The sequence below is a fragment of the Petaurus breviceps genome, unplaced genomic scaffold (assembly GCF_028583685.1).
Source record: "Petaurus breviceps papuanus isolate PSGF00001 unplaced genomic scaffold, PetGlider_PUasm1.0 90762, whole genome shotgun sequence".
NCBI classification, from domain to species: domain Eukaryota; kingdom Metazoa; phylum Chordata; class Mammalia; order Diprotodontia; family Petauridae; genus Petaurus; species Petaurus breviceps.
In genome coordinates, this window is record NW_027187339.1 from 6,994,381 (window position 1) to 7,011,151 (window position 16,771).

The window sequence follows — 16,771 nt, forward strand, 5'->3', positions numbered from 1 at the left end:
AAAGAAAGAAAGAAAGAAAGAAAGAAAGAAAGAAAGAAAGAAAGAAAAAGAAAGAAGGAGAAAGAGAAAGAAAAGAAAGGAGAAAGGGAGAAGAGAAAAGCAAAGAAGGGAGAAGGAAGGAAGGGAGAGAGAGAGAGAGAGGAGAAGGAAGAGCTTCAAGGGTAACATATTGGGTTTGAGTTAGATGGAGGGAACTTCCAGATCACAAGAACTCTAAAGCAATGACTTTTTTTTAAGTCATCTGTATGGTTGTATTACTGCCTCAACACAGACTTTTTCCCTGTTAGATGACCTTGAGATTCCAAGAACTGGCAGTGATTATTATCCCTATTTATTAGACTTGGACCTCAAAAGGGGTTTATAGATCATGTAATCCAGAACCTTTGTTTTATGTGTAATCCAGAACTAAAGCTGCTGTTTCCACAGCCTGGATCAAGGCTGTGCTTCTCCATAATTACTGGGCTTTTTTTTCTGCCTCTCTTCTGGATGTCCTTAACAAGAGGAAAAAGCCTCTTCCTTCCCTCTCAAACATGGAGAATAACTAGCACCTTGCTGCTTCCAAGGAGAAAGGATTCCAGCTTGTTAGAGGCTGATTCTCCTCCCTGGTCTGGCCTGGTGCCAGTGCAGGGCAAAGTCAGAGTCTGCTCTGCCATGTTGCTTCTATGTTCTGGTAGTTTTTGTGTCTCCTTCCATCTTGGTCCAGGTCTTTGGCATGGGCCAAGAGCTCCTCGGTTGTCCCAAGACTTTACCATGGACCAAGAACTTCTCCAAGCCCAGGTCATTTGGCCCAGGAATGCTTTCATCAGTCTTGCCCTGCCAATACATTGCTGTCTGTTCACATTCCCATAACTCCTGGCTTGGTGCAGTAACTCATTCACAATCACTTCTGCCTTCCTCTAATGCTATCCCTGATGCCTATTTGCTGGCCTGGGGGTGGGGGGAGCATGTGTTTACTCCTCTCCTGGGAAGCCATGTCACTTTCTGGGGAGGTAACATAAAACCAAAGGTCTCTCTCTACAGTACTAGTCTACAAAGGTTTTCCATCACACATCCCTGCCTGTTTTTTTTTTAAACTAAATCACAGGGATGTAGCTCAGGTGTTGGGACTAGCAGTGAATCATCAGTCATCATTACTGTGGTAAAAATGGGGCAACAAGTACCCAGGGCCTGACAAAGAGAAGTCAACAACACCAGAACAAAATGAAAGAAGAAATGAGGACTTTGATGCCTTTTCTCAGCAACATTAAACCAAAACAGAAAGTCTATGTCAGTAGTGCAACAAATACCTAGGACAATCCTTGGGTACACCGCTACCTGAGAAACTGAGTCACAGGGAGGATTTGCCCAAGATAACCAGTATGCAAACCCTTATCCGATAACTCCAAATGTGGTGGTTTTTTCCCACTTCCCTGCTTTGCTGCTGACTTTCTAGAGTCTACTATAGCCTTACCTTAGAACTTTCCTGAGAGCCTCGGGTCTCCTCACCCTGGAACATTCCTCTGCCATGCCAGCCCCCTTCTCCCACTAGGAAGTTCCTCCAAAGTTCTCCATTTTGGAGAGGGTCCCAGGCTTCACTTCCCTGCAAGCTGTGCTCCTGACTTTCAACACCACACTTCAGGTATCATCATCACACTTTTCACACCCATCACACCCATCACACACATCACACCCCTGCTTTTCAACTCCACTTCCTGTATTGTCTTCCTTCATTAGAAATTAAGCTCCTTGAGGGAAGTCTCTCTATTTGCTTGTTTCTGCAGCCTTATCACTTAGCACAGTGACTGGCAGATGCTGTTGTCTTCACCATCATGTCAACCTTGTTATTGCTTTAGTTGTTTCAGTCATGTCTGAATCTTCACGACACCTTATTGTGGAGTTTTCTTGGCAGAGATACAGGAGTGGCTTGCCATTTCCTTCTCCAGCTTATTTTCTATATGAGGCAACTGAGGCAAATAATGTTAAGTGACTTGCCCAGGGTCACAGAGCTAGTAAGTGTCTGAGGTCACATTTGAACTCAGGAAGAGGAATCTTTCTGATTCCATGCCCAGTACTCTATCCACTGTACCACCTAGCTGCCCAGATAGTAAGTGCTTAATGAAAGCTTGTTGCATTTATTGTCTTTCCATTCCACAGGGCTAGACACTGAGGAACAGAGGGATTCAATGATTTAGCCACACACACACATCAGGCTCCTGGAAGAGTTAGAATTAAGACTCAGATCTCCTTGACTCATCCTAGGCTTTTCTCACCATATTGTTTCCAAGATAGAAAATGCCATATCTGAAACATCTACCAGAAACTCAAACTTAATGAACATGATTTAGCAGATTGCCTGAGTTCTAGTACTGGTTCTGTCACTTAATAACAGTTGGGGGACTTCAATCAAGCCACTTCCTCTCTCTGAGTGTCATTTTCCTAATCTATAAAGGACTTCACATCCATCATTTCATCTGATCTTCAGAGAAATTCTGAGAGGTAGGTAGTATAAATCCTTACAAAGCAAAAGTCAGAGTAAACTCTTTAATTTGTTGAACTCCAAATGGATCCCAACCCAAATAGTGACTTAAAAATATATTTGATACTGTAAGACTTAATGAAGTGAATCTACATTTTTCTTTAAAAATCCACTGAACTACAATAAAACCAGATCACTCAAATATCCTCCAAATTGACAATCAAGTGTCTGTTACCTTGTGAATACAGGGTGACAAATAAGAGAAAGATGGGGAAAGAAGGACAAGACCTCAATGAACTAGGAGTCCACTCTCACTGACATTTGCAAGTTGTTGGATTTCAGTCCAGTGACTGAATAGCTATGAGACCTTGATGGAGTCATTTCCTTTAGTTCAGTTACTTCATCTGTATAATGAGAACATTGGACTAGATGACCATGAAAAACTCCTACAGCTTGGATCCAGGACTGGTCTCCTGGGAATCTCTAAAAGAAGCCTTGAAAGTCACTGAAACTTAGAGTGTTAGGAAGACCCTTAGTGTTCATTTCCCTAATCTAACCTCTTTGTTTTATGCATGGGAACTGATCCAGAAAGGTGAAGACTCCATTCAACCTCAATGAGAAGGTTAGCAGAGAAGTCAGAATTAGAAGAAACTGAGTCTCCAGACCCCGCAGGAGTGCTTTTTCCACGATGTCGTCCCTCTCTTAAAGATTTTCAGACCTAGAGCAAGAGAGGGGAGCTGGCATAAAATCATCCCCATCAGTCCATTTTTCCATTTGTGGAATGCTTTCCAAAGTACTTTCACAGCCATTATCTCATTCAGTCCTTATAATAACCCAGTGAAATGGGCAGGGCAGTTTTTATTCCTTTACTGAAAAGAGAAGAAAATGAAAATCTGTAACTAGAGAACTATGATTCAATGGAAAGAACCCAGCACTAACCATTAGGAGACCTGGGTTTCTGGGTCTGCCTCTTGGACAAGTTATTTCCCCTCTCTAAGGCTCAGTTTCCCTTGTGTGATTAAGAAAATGGGGATAGATACCCTTCAGGAGACAAAAATAATCATACATTGAAAAGGATCAATTGCTGCTTTCTCAGCTCCCCACCTACCAAGAGAAAGCGACTGTCTTCTTTGGTTGCCCAATGAAATCCCAATAACAATTACTGTGATCTTTGTTCCTTCCTGGTTGGGGCACATACCTGGGTATGAGAGCTGCATGAACAAGGAGAGGAAAGAGAGGGATTGACCTAGCATTGACATGTGTATTTTGGTCAGTTGTTAGATGACAGGGTTGTCAGGTGGCCAGCTGTGTTCTTCATATTCCGACTGTTGGGCTAGCTGCTTTCTATTGCTTTTCCAGGAAAACATTAAGCTGGTAAAGGGTGAATTGGGAAGATGACTTTCATCATCATTATGATTGTGATGGCCTCTGTTTTGGAAAGCATCTCAGCAGTACAGTGGGAGTGTATTCCAAATAAGTGCCATGAACAGCATTTTCCCATCACTGAGCTGGCTCCTCTATTCCATAATTTAGACATGTATATTTGCTTACACAGCTTTATATATTTGCGTATATGTGTGTGTTTGTGTATCAGACAGTTTTTATCCCTTTGCTGAGAAGATATTTATAAATATAGTCATTTACAAATAATAGTTACATATATTACAAATATACACATGTATATATTTGAATTTTATATTTATATTATGTGTGTATATACACATGTTATTACATGTGTGTATACATATATGTGTATGTTATATGTGTGTTAATCTTTGTAAGTTCTTTAAAGCTTACCTCAACTTGTCACTCAGCTAGTAATAAGTGTTACAGCTGGAATTTGGGCCCAGGCCTCGTCTTCTCCATTAGGTTGTCTTCCCATAATACTCTGCCTCTCTCAAAGTAATAAACATACATTCAATTCCCATTCAACTGAAATGCGCTCAGCCTATATGCAAGGTCTTGGGCTCAGGGTGGGGGTCAGGGTTACAAAGATGAAAACTGGCACAGACCCTTTTTGCCAAGAGGTTACAATTGAATAGAAGGGATTTCAGCATATACAAAAATAGCTATGCTTCTCTAGAATGGGGGAAGGAGGGTGGGTTACATGTTTTACTCTTAGATGATGCCAGCATGTGCCTCTCCCCTCCCAAGTTTCTAATAGCTTTGAGGACTATCAAAGCTTCAAGATACTAAGCATGGCATTCTATTTATTTTAATTGGGCAAATATCTTAAAAATAGAAATAGTTCTTTACACTGCTGAATGCAGTGTTAACTCATTTTAATGAGTATAAAAGATACTTTCATCTCAAAATAAGGGCAATATACATGGCTATACATTAATTCCCAGAGGGAGTGAGGAACTTGTTGATAATTAAAAGGGGAGGATGAAATAAGGGTGACATTTATTTCCAGTCTCAAAAAGATTCATCCAGAAGGGTCAACCACCGAAAGATAGGGCACATTGCTGACATCCCAAGGCAGAGAAGAGGTAAAAGAAATTATCTTGGCACAATTTAGCTGTCAGTAAGGATTGGGGAACTTCCACTGAGGCAAAGAGTAAGGGATTAAAAAAAATTATCAATTTTTTTAGATTAACTTTAGAGGCTCCTTGCATAACCAAAGACAAAGCAATGAGGTAGTTTAGAAGAATGAAAAGCGTGTTAACTAGCCCCAAGGCACGTGGTCTAGGTACCCTCAATCTCAGAGAGCAATAATATCTCTACTGTGGGGTAGAGTTTCAAAGGATAGCAACTAAGAAACTGGATAGCCCTAGCTTCTTGGATGAGAAGCAAAAACTCCAGCAACTTCAGAAGCATAGAAGAAAGAAGGAGAGGGTGGAAACTTCATACATTAAAACTGAGGAAGCCAGGGAATTGCAAGAGCAAGTCAGCGTGCCATGGGAGGCAAAGCCAACAGGCAACAGGAAAGCACAAGAAATGCTTCCTGGGAGATGTAACTGTTAGAATTTAGATAAAAGAGGCTTTCTTAGCCCCAGCATAAGACAGAAAACACAGAAAATTAAATTCTTTTTCATCTTGGAGTATGAGACTTCCTGGGATTTGCTCCCTTCCCCACCCAGTCTGGGAGAGCATACTCATATTGTGTTTGGAGAGATCCTACTGTGTGATGGATTTATTTTGCTATTGTGTGTCAAGTACTTTTCTATTTAATTTATAGCAGCAGATAGGCATGCAGAAGAAACTAAGAATAGAAGCTAAGCTGGAAAGGCCCCAGAAAAAAATACTGTCTTAATTATGTATATTTATCAGCAGTGGAAAAAAAGTAAGGATTTTTATACTGTATTCTGTCCAGCACAATGTCTCTCTGTCTCCCTATATGTGCATTCAGATAGGAAAGGCTTCAGGGAAAAAACAATTTTAAAAAATTTCAAAAGGCTGTATATTTTAGAATCAGGGAGTATTTGGACTAGACTATCTCCATTAATCAATCAATCAACATTTATTAAGTGCCTACTATATTATAGGCATTGGCTAAGCACTGAGTGATATGCAAAGAGTGAAAAGAAAGCCCCTACCTTCCATGGCACTTTTTAGCTCTAAGTATCCATGAGTTCACAGGATTAATGAATATCTACCTCTTTAAAATAATAGCAGTGTAGTAATTTGTCCTAGGAGCACTACTGATATTTATATAGTGATTTAAGGTTTGTAAGCAATTTATATAAATTTTCTCACTTGAGTCTCAAAGCAACCCTATCAGGTATTATTATTATTTCAATTTTATATATGAGAAAACTAATATTCAGAGGCACTGAATGACTTATCCATGGTCACACAGTTAGTAAGTATCGCCTCTTGAGTCCCGCACTGTAGTCAATGCTCCTGCAAAGTTCCAAACTCTTCTTTACTAAGTCTCTGACCATCAAATGGATTCTGCCCTTTTCTGGCATCTGATCCCATTCCAACCACACATGTTGGTGACCTAGCCTTTGCCAGCAGAGTCCAAATTCTGGCCAGTCCCACCAAACCTGGAAGGCTTTGAGTAAAGGTCTATTATCCAACTTAGCTATATGGAAAGATGCTCATTACCAGCGCATCAGCCATCAAGTAATACATTTTTGGCAGAAGCTAATGAAGGCTATCTATGAAGACATAGAATGGTTGAAATCTGTGTTAAGAGAAAGAACATCTGTACCGCTAGAATGAAGGCCTTTTTTTTTTGGTAGAAGTAGCATAGTTAATTATGTATGTTTCTTGTCTCTCATACTAGATAGTAAATTCTTGGAAAGTTGGAGCTAGATCTTGTTTCATCTGTGTCCCCAGAGCCTTGAACATACTGAACACTTAATAAATATTTGTTAAATTGAGTTGGTTTCTTTTCAATTTCACACTTAAGTTTCCTTTCCCCTCACATCCTGCAATTGGCACTTCATGCTGGAGTGCTCTCCTAGCATGCCCTTCTCCTCTATTCAACTTATCCACAGAATCAAATAACCTTGGAGGAGAAACAGATATCAATGTTCATCTGGATCAGAGGTGTCAAATTCCCGCTGCATCCTGAAATAGAGTAAAATGGAATTGGGAAATGTTTAACAAGACAAATAAAAATACAAAATGACATAGATGGTGTTAATTTAGGGTTCTCTAAGTTAACATGCAGCCTGCAGGAATCCTGTTTTTCTTTGAATTTGACACTGTTGATCTAGACCCATCTGCCCCTCAACAGGAATCCCAATCTTTAATATCCCAGACCAGTGGTCATCCAGTCTTCAGTGGTAGACCTCCAGTAAGAGAGAAATACATTCAAGACAGCCCATTCCTCCACCAATTGCTGTGAAACTTTTCTTCATATTACTGAGTGATGATATTAAGGATCTGTAATTTCATGAAAGTGGGTTAAAAATAATATTTCCTAAATTAACTCATATTGAAACCTCTCTAAAATGTAGAAGAGAGTCTTTGAGAGTTGTTGTAGTTGTTGAGTTGTGTTACACTCTTCTTGACCACATTTGGGATTCTCTTGGTAGAGATGCTGGAGTGATTTGCCATTTCCTCCCCCTGCTCATTTTATAAATGAGGAAACTGAGGCAACCAAGGTTAAGTGACTTGCCGAGGGTCACTTGCCGACTGTCTGAGGTCAGATTTGAACTCAAGAAGAGGAATATTCCTGACTCCAGGTCTCATACTCTATCCACTGTTCCACCTGGTTACTATGGTAGAAAAATTTCCCACCCAGTGTCCAACTTAAAGATGTTTCCACAAACTTAGCTAGACAGTTTCTTAGGCTGTACCTCTGTGCTCCACCATTGGACCCATATTCTAAACTTTTCTTTTCATTATTCTGATGTTTCCTTAGGGATCTATTGATAAACAAAAATTTTCATACCAAGATGGATTTTTGGAGGTATCTATGTTGAGAACTAGAGCTAACTTTTCCCCCAGTCTCAAGAACACTAAACACTCAAATTAGATGAGCTAAAGAGATTCTCAAGTTGAGAGAGAGTGGACAGGAGAGGGAGGATGGAAAAGAGAGAGGTTCATTGGAACTTTTCTTAATTTCTTTTGTTGGGAAAGGGGAGGTGAAATTTTATACACTACCTCACACAGAACAGGGCCAGGCTCCTATTTATTCAATATATGAAGGAGGATTAGGAGGGAGGTCTGAGTGGAGTAGAAGGGTATGCTTTCAAAGAGTGATGTCAAACTTAAGAAGATCCCTATGGGTGCCTATCGACTTAGGAAATCACAAATTAACATTATCTACGTTATATTTTATTTATTTTATTAAACATCTCCCAATTACATCGTTTGACTCCTCTGCATTGGAACACCGTCAGAGAGAAAGCACTAGAAAGGATCAGATTGGAGGCTGCCACACTCATGTATATTGTCCCTGAAGAACTTTAAATGGGCATTTTCAACAGGTAATTATTGTTGCTTCGTGGGTACAGAAATCATAGAAATAATTCCCTGAAAGCTGGAAAGCAGCATAAAAGATCTCATTTGGTTGCCCAGTCTTGCTGATGCTTCTTCTTCCCCCTTTCAGTCCCATTCCTATTCCCAACAAAATGTATTTGGAGGTGTATGGGGAAAGTCACCTACTTAAGGATAAACAGATCAGCTACTTGTAGACCTTCCCTCTATTGTTAATTGTTAAATAGAATTAAAGTTGCTGCAGGAGATCATCCCATGAAGAAATAAATGCCCATGACAACGTATGTGTGTTGACCAACTTTGATAGACTGGACTCTTCTCAGCAATGCAGTGATATAAGTCAATCCCAAAAGATGCATGATGGAGAGAAAAAATGTGCATCCAGAGAAAGAACTAGAAAGAACTAAGTTTATATCCAGGTGGAAGCAAAATACCTGATCTTTTTCATTCTCTTATTTGGTTTTATGTCCTCTTTACCATTTTTCATTCCAGCTGGTACAATCTGTCCTTATAACCTGACCAATGTATAATGTGAAAGTATTTACTGATCCTATACTTGACTATAAGCCAACATGGGGGGGGGGGAAGGAGGGGGACAAAATGTGAAATTCAAGGAATTGTGGAATTGAATCCTGTAAACTAAAAGGAAATAAACAAATTAATAAATAAAGAAGAGGAGATTGTAAAAAAAAAATACAACATGGACACAGACAAATAAATACAAAATATATTTAAAAAAAAAAAAAGAAAGAAATGCCCATGGAAAGACTTGGAATACCCCCTGCAGTTGGACCTTAAGGTCCCTTCCCAAAAGAGGGCTTTTTATCTCTCCTGAAGCCCTTCAGTGTATGTTGCTAATTTGAAATTTTATTTTACAATCTGACCCTTTAGGCCATGGTTCTTCTTCCCTTAAGTCAAGCAAGTCAGTGTCAATTAAAGCTCCTCAAAAAGTTGCTCCTAAGTCTGGTAGTGCTTTCCCTCTGGGAAAATCTGATGAAATAAGGGAGGACCATAGTTCGAGAACACTGGATGCTGGAAAGAGAATTGGGGGCAGTCAGAAGAGAAAATATTAAAGAAAAAAGAGAAAGGAAAACAGGAATCGATGTACAAGTATTTATTAAGCAACTACTGAGTTCCAGGAACTGTTTTAGGTAATGGGGAAAAAATACAAGCACACCTCAGAGATATTGCAGGTTCAGTTCCAGACTACTGCAATAAAGGAAATATCACAATAAAGTAAGTCACAAATTTTTTTGTTTCCCAGTGCATATAAAAGTTATGTTTATATTATACTATAATATATTAAGTGTGAAATAGTATCATGTCTAAAAAAATGTATATACCTTAATTTTAAAATACTTTGTTGCTAAAAAATGCTAACCATCATCAAGCAGTAATATTTTTCCTGGTCGGGGGGGGGGGGGTCTTGTCTCAGTGTTGATGGCTACTGACTGATCAGGATAGTGGTGGTTGAGACAATTTCTTAAAATAAGACAATAGTGAAGCTTGCTGCATCGATTGATTCTTCCTTTCACGTGAACACTTAGAGATCATTGTAGGGATATTAACTGGCCTAATTTCAATATTGTTGTATCTCCAGGAACTGGGGGACAGGAAGAGAGGGGGAGAGACTAGAAATGGCCAATTGCTGGAGTAGTCAAAACACACAAGATGTCTTATGTGGTGACCCCAAAACAATTACAATAGGAACATCAAAGATCGCTGATCACAGACCACCATAAAAGTTATCATAATAATGAACAAGTTTGAAATATTACAAGAATTACTAAAATGTGACACAGAGACACAATGTGAGCACATGCTGTTGGAAAAATGGCACCAATAGCTCCAATAGACTTACTCCACACAGGGTTGCCACAAACCTTCAATTGGTGAAAAAAAAAAAAACCATAGTATCTACATATTGAAATCAAGTGAAAAGTAACAAAACAAAGTGTACCTGCACAAAAGTGAACAAGTCCTGTCTTCAACTAACAGAACTCATATACTCAGGGGAGAAAGTAAGTATATGTATGTAATATGTATGTGTATAGGCATGTATGTTGTTCCAAAAAGGTTTACTACAGTTTTAATAACTTGTATGTGTACAACATACATACATAACATAAATATACATATACATACACATAAATACATATATAAACTATATCAAATCACTATATGAGCTCAAAATAATTGGGGAAGAGAATGTAATAGCAGCTGGGGCAGGGATCAGGAAAGGCCTCGTGGAGAAGGTAACATTTGCCAGATTTGGTGGTCCATACCTGTTATCCCCACTACTGGGGAGGCTGAGGTTAATGACTCTCCTGAGCTTGGGACACCTGGACTTCCGTGGGCTAAGTCAGTCAGTATTAAGACAGTGACCACCAAGTTACTAAGGATGGTGAACTGACCCAGGTTGGAAACAGAGCAAGTCAAAGCCCCCATTCAGACTGATAGTGCAATTGGCCCATGAGTAACCCCTATATACTTCCAACTTGGATGAGATAGGGAGACTCAGTCTTTAAATTTAAAATAATAATAATAATAAAAAGAAAGGTGACACTTGAGCCAAGCCTCGAAGGCAACTAGGAATTCCAAGAGGCAGAAGTGAATGGAAAGTGCTTATTATTCTAGGAATTGGGAACAGCCTGAGGAGGGCCGGAGAAGGGAACTAGGGTATCATGGGAGGAACAGTCCATTCTATAAGATACCTCAGGAGTGGTCATTCAGCCTCTGTTGAGGTAAGAAATAATCCCCTCCCTCCCAAAAAGGCTCGTTATTTTTAGTAAGCTTTAATTGGTAGAATGTTATTGTTGTTGGGTTGTTGGGGTCCTCTTACTTTTTTCCCTCTTACTTCAAGTCAAAACCTGCCTCTTTATAACTTATACCCACTGCTCTAGCTCTGCCCTCTGGGGCCCCAAAGAACAAATCTATCTCTCTTCCAGGTAACAGCCCTTCAGATGCTTGAAGGAAGCTATTGAATCACTTCTAAGTCTTCACTTCTGCAGAGTAAACATTCTCATTTCCTTCAATAACACAAACAGGATAGATCTCAAGGCTCTTGACCATCCAGGCTGCCTGAGTGTCTCTGGACACTCTCCCACTTATTTATGCCCTTCCTGAAATGTAGCACCCAGAATCGAGCAAAACATACCAGATGTGGACAGCCCAGGGCAGAAAGCATCAAGACTGTGACTGAGAGAGCCCCTAGACAGGCCTGTCTCTCAGCAAGCAGCCCAAGATTGTACTAGCCCAGGCTCTGCTATCAGCTTGCTAACCTATACTTGAGTTTGCAGGCCTCCAAAACCCCCAGATCTTTTTCTTTTCAGGTGAAATTCTCTACAGCCATGATGTCCTCATAATGTGCTTGTAAAGTTAACTTTTTAATTCTTATTAAATTTTATAATAAATAATAGTATTTTGTTATTATAATAAATTATACTATAAAAAATAATTTAAAGTTGTTGAAATACTTTCCTTACAATAAATTGTGAACTGTGTGGTATATTATTTGTTCTCATTTCAGAGAGGCCCAAAGTTACCCAGGTCCACTAATAGGTAGGTGAAGTAGAAAGAGTGCTAAGTCTGGAGTCAGGAAATCCTGAATTCAAATCTGGCCTCAAACACTTATTGGCTGTGTAACCCTGGGGGAGTCATTTAACCTCAGTTTTCTCATCTGCAAGATGGAAATAATAATCATGCCTACTTCCCAGAGTTGTTGTAAGGATAAAATTAAATACAATTTTTAAACCTTAAAAGTTTGCAATAAATGCTATCTATGTTTATTATTATCAGTCAGGGCTACCTAAACAACAATGAATAGTGACAGCTTGGGTTCACAAAGTGTAGTGTGAAGCTCTGTACTGACAGTAGACAGTTTCCAGTTTCAGCTTCTCCATTAACTTGTGTTGTTAACACAACGAGCATTTGTTTGGAAAAGTCATTAGCTTCTCTGAGCCTGTTTCCTCAAGTATAAAGTACAGTCAGCATTCAAAGTGGCTCCATTCTATGAAGTAAGGTATTCCAAGAAATCATGCTGTGGTTTGTTTCGTTTTTTTGAAGGGTAGACAGTACAACTGGGTCTGTCTCTTTTTAATTACTTATTGATAGTTTCTGCCCCGGGCAATGCTTCCCAGAGGAGTCAAATGTAGGTGTTTCTTAGGCAGAAGTAGAATCCATCTTAGAATCTTTGGCATCATTCAGGGAATAGCTTGGGTACCTTCTCTGAGATGAGATCATTCATGATGCCCCAGCTGTTTGTGTTCCTTACTCATGAAACTTTTGTCTTCTTCTGTAATTCTGTGTCGTTTTTTTTTAGTTGTGTGCATTTAAAAGGATTTTTCTGAGAAGGGGTCCACAGAGACTACTTCAAAGGGTTCCATGCATAAAAGAAGGTCAAGAACCTCGGCTCTGGGTACAAGAAGGCACAGTTGAAGTTGATGGTGTGCCGTCCAAAAGTCTTCAGGACCACCAATCTAGAGGGATAGAACCCTAAGTGAATAATCTAGAAGTAGCCTGATAGAAAAAAAAAATCAGATAAAGTAATTTACACCTCAGTTGTAATGCATGTTTTATCATCGCATGCTCTCCTACCAGGAAAACCTGCATTCTAAACTGCATCTTCACCAAGGTACAAAGGCTTTCATTTCACTAGGACCTCAATGCATGGGGCCAGGGCCAGGACCAGGGAGATGGGGAGGAAAGTTGGCTAAAGGGCCCTTTTGCTGTCATTGACATTTCACTGAGACACATCTGCTTTGTACACCCAGGGATGAGGGACAAAAGAAAGCTAATGGGAGTTTTCTACAGGTGAAGGATCTTGGGCTACCTTTAGACGTTAGAAATTTACTTCTCCCTCCTAGAAGGGCCCAGACTGGCAGAGAGCCCACATTTGAGAGGACTGTTTTCATCCTGGGGGCTTAAAGACAGAAGAAATAGAAGAAAGAGATTTGCCACCAGGTTTGTTTTCTCCCTCTTTTTCCCTATTTACCCTAAAAGTCAAGGCCAGGGTTGCTCTTCATGGGAGAGTTTTGATTACATACCTTTGGGGTGTGTTTTCTCTCATTTCCCAGAAACCCTTTGCAGTCAGTAACCAGAGGGTCATAGGAGCCTGCCTTTACTTTGCCCTACAGAATATTCCCTTATCCTGTGGTCCTCCAGAGTCCCAGCTGCTGTTGCTAGAATGATTTAAGAATGGAAAGTTCTGGGTTGGGGTACAAAATTAAAACATTGATGGCAAACTCAAGTAGAAAGTGGGTCACTAATCTGTACATGAGGATACCTAAGGGCTACAGGTTGACTCAGAAAACCACATCTTTACATTGTCTACATCCTATTGTATTTTTACTGATTTTGTTCGATATTTCCCAATGACATTTTAATCTGATTCAGCTGCACTGGGGAATGTTGTGGGCAGCATGTTTGACACCTCTGATTTAAAATACAACCTTGTACTCAGCCAGGCACATCCTTGGGTATGGTGCAGAAATTGGCCCCAGAGCCTCCCACCTCCTCTTTTGCTTGGGCCCCCATTCTCTACATCACAGTGTTATCATGTTCTCTCCCCTCTTTCCCCCTTCCCTTGTCCGCACAAACCCAGCTCAAGGCTCCCAATCATAATGCAAACTATGGGTGAACTCCTTCAAACTATGGCTTAAGGGCTAAATGCAATACTCCAACCTAGAGTAGTTTCACTGTAGTAAAGGATTATGTTTCCAGTGGTAGAATGTTAGGCAATGTGTCAAGAGAATAGAGATGATATTTTAATATATGACCTCTTCACAGAGCCCCTGAAACCATACTGTGGAAGCTGAAACCTTATGTGTACTTGTCTAGGGCTGGCCTTGTTCCAGAGTCCTTCCTAATGTGAGGACCCAAGAAGGTTGGGTGGAAGTAGGTGACAGTGTCCTCTTGAAATACCCTAGGCCCAATCTGCTTGCTTGCAATCAATTTTCATTTTCAAACTGGGCCCAGAGCTTACTACAACCATCAAAGTAATTCTAAGCAGTGGGGAGGGAATGTTAAAGCATTTCTCTGGGCCTTTCTCTGCCTCCCCACACCTTCCTCAGGGAACTTTCAGCCACACATAGCAAAAGAATAAACGAGAAAAGTAAAGGCCTGAGCTCTGGCCAAAGACCCCATAGCAAATCATGTTATGGACTCCCTTGAAATTGGGCTCGTGGGGATGCACTTTGGCGAGGCAAGGACAGAAATGGAAAGGGTTATTTTGCTGGAGGCCTCACGAGGATGCAGTTTCCTATTTTGAGATTTTTGAGAAATAACAGGAAAGTAAGCTGCCAGGGGTCAAGGGCCGTGTTCCCTACTTCCTCTACATCCTCCTAATGGTATTAGAACTATACACTGTGGGTGTTCAGTACATGGTGGTCCTACCCTCCCAGCCCAGCTTAAGTTCCCCCTCAACCAGGAAGACATCCTGTACCTCACTCAGTGATGGTCTCCCCTCTTTCACAACCCCAGAACTTCCAGCAAGAACCCTCACCATCCACTACTTGTCTATGTACTATCTCAGATCCCTGTCTAGGTTGAACGATGCTCCAAGACAGAGACCTCATTTCCATATGCCTCTCCCACAGCACCAAGCACAAGGCTGGTTGAATGTTTCCCTCAGTAGAAGGTGTGTAATCCCCATTTTACAGATGGGGAAACTGAGGCTCAGAGAGGAAAGTGATTGACTAAAGATCACTTGGTAGAGCGGGGCTTCAAATTTACATCTCTTGACTACAGGTCCAGTATTCTTTCATCCCTCTTGAGACCGGTGGCACACAGCTGGCCAGTTTTCTAAATCCAGATCTCATATATTATTAGCACACTGCACTGAACTTGCAATCAAGAAGACCTGAGTTCAGATCAGGCCCTAGACACTTACTAGCAACATGACTCTGGGAAAGTCACTTAACCTCTGCCTGCCTCAGTTTCCTTATTTGTAAAATGGGAATAATACTGACACCTACCTCCCAGGGGTGTTGTGAGGATCAAATGAGGTTTTGTAAACTCTAATTAAATGCTGGCTGCTATTGTTATTATAATGATCATTATTATCTCCTGATAACAGCTTTTTCTATATCTATAGATCATAAAATTTGTACTAAAGAGTTCCTTTGGTCAATAGTATGGAGGTGACCCTGGATTCCTGAAGACTTTGCCAGTGGGGCATAAACTCTGGTAGGTCCTACTGAAATGGGAAAGCTTGGATGGTCTGTCTTGTCATGGACCACACATCTCATCTGAGAACCCCCAGAGACAAGATGGTCAACTTGACAACAAAACAATTAACTTTTCTGGTCATGGCAATTTTCAAAGGCCAGGTACTAAGTTGTAGAGAGATGATGGCCTGGGATGGTGCAAGGAATACTCCCACCAACAAATGTATGGCATCTTAGGGCCACAGTATGATTGTTGACTTTTTACAGATGAGGAAAATGAGGCTTCACAAGTTTTAGTGACTTGCCCAGGGTCACACATTGGCAGAACCAGGCCTGAAATCCAGTCCTCCTGACTCCTATAAGTCCAGCATTCCTTGAACCTTGCTGGGTTAATCATTCCAGTGCAGGGACTCCCTGCCCTGCCAATGAATCAGGGTGAAATCAGTCTCTGGAACTTCTCTTAGCTCTAGTGAGAATGTCTCAATATAAACCCCCAAGGAGAAGTGGAAGCCCACATGTGTCTGAGGCATAGAAGCTCTCCCCCACCCCAAAACTTGTTCCACAAAGAAAAATCAGGAAAGATAGTCTAAGCAGGAGGCCAGTCTGTGTACTGACTCTGAGGGCCAGGGCTTTCTTTGCTTCAGGGAAGCATGGAGCCCATAATATGACGTTATTGCCTTGCTGATTTAAATATGTTTAATTATGTCAGGTGTTCACTCCTTAGCCGCAGCCACCCAGGCTGCTGAGAGCTAATGAAAAGCAGCAGTAATTGTCCTCACTGGACAGGCTATTGAAGTGTTTGCACCTGGTGAAAGCCACTGAGTCTCCCACTCTTAGGGAGGGAGCAGGTGCCCTCCCCCTTGCTCACCAGTTCCTATATTGCAGGGTACGGAGATGATGAAAGATGGGTTGGGGATTGGAGATTTCCATGAAGGCCAGGAGGAGTGATTCTTCAGTGTTAATAATCTCAGGGAATTCAATCCATCCACAAAAGAGAAATTGTTCCTTCCAAAGCATCTTGAAGAATAAACAACAATCACAAAAAAAATCTGTTTGAGGGAGTCCTGGATAAGTAAGGAAATAGAACAGGAAGTGTGCCATCATCCACTTAACCCTTCCTTCACTGGCAAAAAGTGTAGGGGGAAAAGAAAGAGGATCAGGACCCAAGAGGCAGAGAATTGGAAATATGGCCATCAGAATTCCTGCAAAGTTCAGATCACTCTTCTCTAAGATGGAGTAAATCCCAAAGGTA